At 44.5% G+C, this 4,162-nt stretch overlaps 2 long non-coding RNA genes across 2 annotated transcripts; one reads left to right on the plus strand and one right to left on the minus strand.

Annotated features, from left to right (window-relative positions):
- The first annotated feature begins 2,512 nt into the window (after window positions 1–2,512).
- On the plus strand, window positions 2,513–2,889 carry LOC139591339 (uncharacterized). The gene is made up of 2 exons (XR_011679615.1): window positions 2,513–2,599; window positions 2,687–2,889. It is a non-coding gene; the product is annotated as an uncharacterized lncRNA (long non-coding RNA).
- A 263-nt stretch (window positions 2,890–3,152) lies between these two features.
- Window positions 3,153–3,700, minus strand: LOC139591340 (uncharacterized). Its single transcript, XR_011679616.1, has 2 exons — window positions 3,539–3,700; window positions 3,153–3,270 (listed from the first exon to the last, which is right to left on the minus strand). It is a non-coding gene; the product is annotated as an uncharacterized lncRNA (long non-coding RNA).
- Window positions 3,701–4,162: the final 462 nt, after the last annotated feature.

The following is a 4,162-nucleotide window of genomic DNA, read 5'->3' on the forward strand; positions in this document are numbered from 1 at the left end:
GGTTAAGGCTGGACCTGGGAAATCTTTTCCAGCCTTTGTGGTTCTGTGATTCTGTGACTGCAACTGGCAGGTCCAGGCTGGGTGCTGGATACAAATTGCACCAGGAGGGAAGTGAAGCTCTGGAGCAGCTCCCCCAGGCTGGGGTTTCTCCATGCCCAGCCTGACCCATTGTGGCTGGGCAGAGCTGCTGTGCCCCAGGGCTGGTGTCAGTCCTGCCCCGAGGCACAGCTTGCACTCCAGTGGCACACTTTTATGGAAAATCCTTTCCTTTGGATTTTTCCTCCTGAGAAGCTGAGAGGCCTCAGGAACAAAATGTAACCAATGGTTATCTGCTGCTGTGGAATGCAACAGGTGCATCTGGGATTGGCCCATGTTGGTTGTTTCTAATTAATGGCCAATCACAGCACAGCTGGCTCAGACAGAGAGTCTGAGCCACAAACCCTTGTTATCATTCTTTCTTTTTCTATTCTTAGCCAGCCTTCTGATGAAAACTTTTCTTCTATTATTTTAGCATAGTTTTAATGTAATATATATCATAAAATAATAAATCAGCCTTCTGAAACATGGAGTCAGATCCTCATCTCTTCCCTCATCCTAAGCCCCCTGTGAGCACTGTCACACTCCATGTCCCTTCCAGCCACATCTCCCTATTTAATGCCCCTTCCAACCACATCCCTGTGGTTTGACAAACCTGTGGCACCCTGTGATTTAATGTCCCTGCTCACCAGCATGTCTGGCACTTCACCATCCTGTGATTGAGGGTTCTGGATGCTGCTCAAATGCTTCAGAGCACACAGGTCCTAAATTAGCACAGCATTCAAAAAATCCCCACCTACAACCCTAAATCAAATTTTTTCCCCTGAAGGCTCTCTTGATAGAAATTGAACATCAATAGAATTTAGAAAAAACTTTTATTTCCCCCCCATTATCAGGAATCTGATTCAATTTTCAGGTTTCTGATAGGTTTATGGGAGAGTTAAAATAACCTGGCATCACTAATGCCTTCCAAAGCAGGAAGGAAGTGTGCTGGGGATAGAAATGTGGTGTTGTTCCCATATCTTAAGGTAATTCACTTTTCTGATGATTGAGACATATCAGTCTCCAAAAAAGACCTAAAAATACTTTTTACTGCAGATTTGCATGACTGCACCTCCCCACTCCTGGAAATGTCCAGGGCCAGGTTGGACAGGGCTTGAACTAACCTTGGATAGTGAAAAATGTCCCTGCCCATGGCAGGGGGCTGGAATCAAATGATCATTAAGGTCCCATCCAACCCAAACCATTCTGGGATTTCTGGTGTTTCAGTCACAAACAGAAAAATCCAAACTTGTCTTTAAGAAAAACAAACTTGAAATGCTGCAATTTTCATTCAAACTGATACTTCCCTGTCAGCCTCAGTCTTGATAAAAGTCAAAAAGAAAACATCCTGAAAATGAAATTTTTGCTTAACTCAAGAGAGTTTTTGTCCAGAAAAGCCTAGAAACAGCAACAGTGGGCTCTGATCAAAGAGTTTAATCCCATAAAGATTTTAAAAGGCAGGGTATAACTGCTCTCAGCCCTTGTTCTGACAGTGTTGAGTCATTAAAATTCACTGCTCAGTTTTGTGGAGACCCCATTGCCTTTTAAGACTGACTTAAAAATTTAAGTGCTTAATAAATTAATGATTGCAAATTGAGTCATCCTTTGGTGCCTGGTCAGCTGTGTAGTCCCCAAATCCATTGATGTACTGAGGAATTATGGGCTTCAGTTGGTTCATGATGGCATCTCCTGCTGCTTTAGGCACACTTGGGGATGTGGGCAAGAAAGGAAAAGGCCTTTGAGAATATTTTTGACCCAGGTTATTAAGCAGCCCTTCCCCCTGGATCAGATCTTCCCATCCATCACTGCCAGGGAGGAAAATCAATCCTTTTTATAGCAATGAGCATATTCAATAATGCAAAAGGTCAGGGCATTAAACACGGTGTGCAGGTGTCTGCAGTGAGTGATGGGCTTTGCCTTTTCAAACCTGCACAGCCCCACTGCACTTTGGCAGCTGGGGCAGCTCCTGCACACCCACATTCCTCAGGATGCTCAAAAATACACATTCCTCAGGATGCTCAAAAATACACATTCCTCAGGATGGTCAAAAAACCTCATCCCTCAGGATGGTCAAAAATACACATCCCTCAGGATGGTCAAAAATACACACTTCTATTCAAACTCCACCCCCACAACCCCAGTTCTATCATTCCATTTTGGAAGCTTCTCCACAGCCTCAGGTTGGTCAAAAACCTCATCCCTCAGGATGGTCAAAATTCCCATTCCTCAGGATGGTCAAAACCCCCATCCCTCAGGATGGTCAAAACCCCCATCCCTTAGGATGGAAAAAAAAAAACAAAAACAAAAACAAAAAAACCCCATCCCTGAGGATGGTCAAAAACCCACATCCCTCAGGATGGTCAAGAATCTCCATCCCTCAGGATGGTCAAAAATGCACACTTCTATTCAAACTCCACACCCACAATCCCGGTTCTATCATTCCATTTTGGAAGCCTTCTCCACAGCCTCAGGTTGGTCAAAAACTTCATTCTTCAGGATGGTCAAAAACCTCATCCCACAGGTTGGTCAAACCCCCATCCCTCAGGATAGTAAAAAAAACAAAAAAACCCCTCATCCCTCAGGATGGTCAAAAAATCTCATCCCTCAGGATGGTCAAAATCCCCATTCCTCAGGATGGTCATAACCCCCATTCCCTCAGGATGTTCATAACCCCATTTCCTCAGGATGGTCAAAAAACCCCATCCCTCAGATGGTCAAAAAACCCCATCCCTCAAAAAGTCAAAAATCCCATCCCTCAGGATGGTCAAAACCCCCCATCCCTTAGGATGGTTTAAAAAAAAAAAAATAAAATACCTGTCCCTGAGGATGGTCAAAAACCTCATCCCTCAGATGGTAAAACCCCCTCATCCCTCAGGATGGTCAAAAAAATCTCATCCCTCAGGATGGTCAAAAATATTCACTTCTATTCAAACTGCACACCCACAATCCCAGTTCTATCATTCAATTTTGGAAGCTTCTCCACAGCCTCAGGTTGGTAAAAAACCTCATCCTTCAGGATGGTCAAAATCCCCATTCCTCAGGATGGTCAAAAATCCCCATTCCTCAGGATGGTCAAACCCCCATCCCTCAGGATAGTAAAAAAAACCCCAAACAAAACAAACAAACAAAAAAACAAAAAAACCCCCAAAAACCAAAAAAAACTCCACCTCATCCCTGAGGATGGTCAAAGACCTCATCCCTCAGGATGGTCAAAAATATTCACTTCTATTCAAACTGCACACCCACAATCCCAGTTCTATCATTCAATTTTGGAAGCTTCTCCACAGCCTCAGGATGGTCAAAATCCCCATCCCTCAGGATAGTCATAACTCCCATTCCTCAGGATGGTCAAACCCCCATCCCTCAGGATGGTCAAAACCCCCATCCCTTAGGATAGTAAAAAAAAAAAAGAAACAACAAAAAAAACCCAACAAAACCATTCCTGAGGATGGTCAAAAACCTCATCCCTCAGGATGGTAAAAAACCCTCATCCCTCAGGATGGTCAAGAATCTCCATCCCTCAGGATGGTAAAAAAACCCCTCATCCCTCAGGATGGTCAAAAATACTCACTTCTATCCAAACTCCACCCCCACAATCCCAGTTCTATCATTCCATTTTGGAAGCTTCTTCAGGGCCTCAGGTCAGTGCAGTGTTCTCTTGGGGGTCAGTGCCTGGCAGCACAGAAATCTCAAACTCTCAGTATCCAGGGTTCCAAGAGTTTTCCTTGTCCTGTGGGTGCTGAATGCAGCAGTGACTTTGGAGTGCAAACCATTCCTGCCAGGGATCAGTGAGCCCTGCTGGTGAAAGCGTTTGAGAGCTCAGTAAAACCAGGAGAAAAAGGAAAATTGCAGGTCCTGGGTGGCCTTTGGCTGGTAGGAGGGTTGATCATTGCTTAGAACACTACAAGAGAAATGAGGATGTAAATATGGGGAAGATGGAATGAAAGGTGAAGCCTGAGGAGCTCCAAAAGAGGAGTTGGAGTCAGGTTAGGAGGTATTGATGTGTTGGATGAGATATATGGAGATATCAGGACACACTGAGGCACCTGAGCTGCAGGAATGATTCCATAGCCCCTCTGAGAAT

Source organism: Agelaius tricolor, unplaced genomic scaffold (assembly GCF_023055355.1).
Source record: "Agelaius tricolor isolate 1412-34295 unplaced genomic scaffold, bAgeTri1.0.p SCAF_6, whole genome shotgun sequence".
NCBI classification, from domain to species: Eukaryota; Metazoa; Chordata; class Aves; order Passeriformes; family Icteridae; genus Agelaius; species Agelaius tricolor.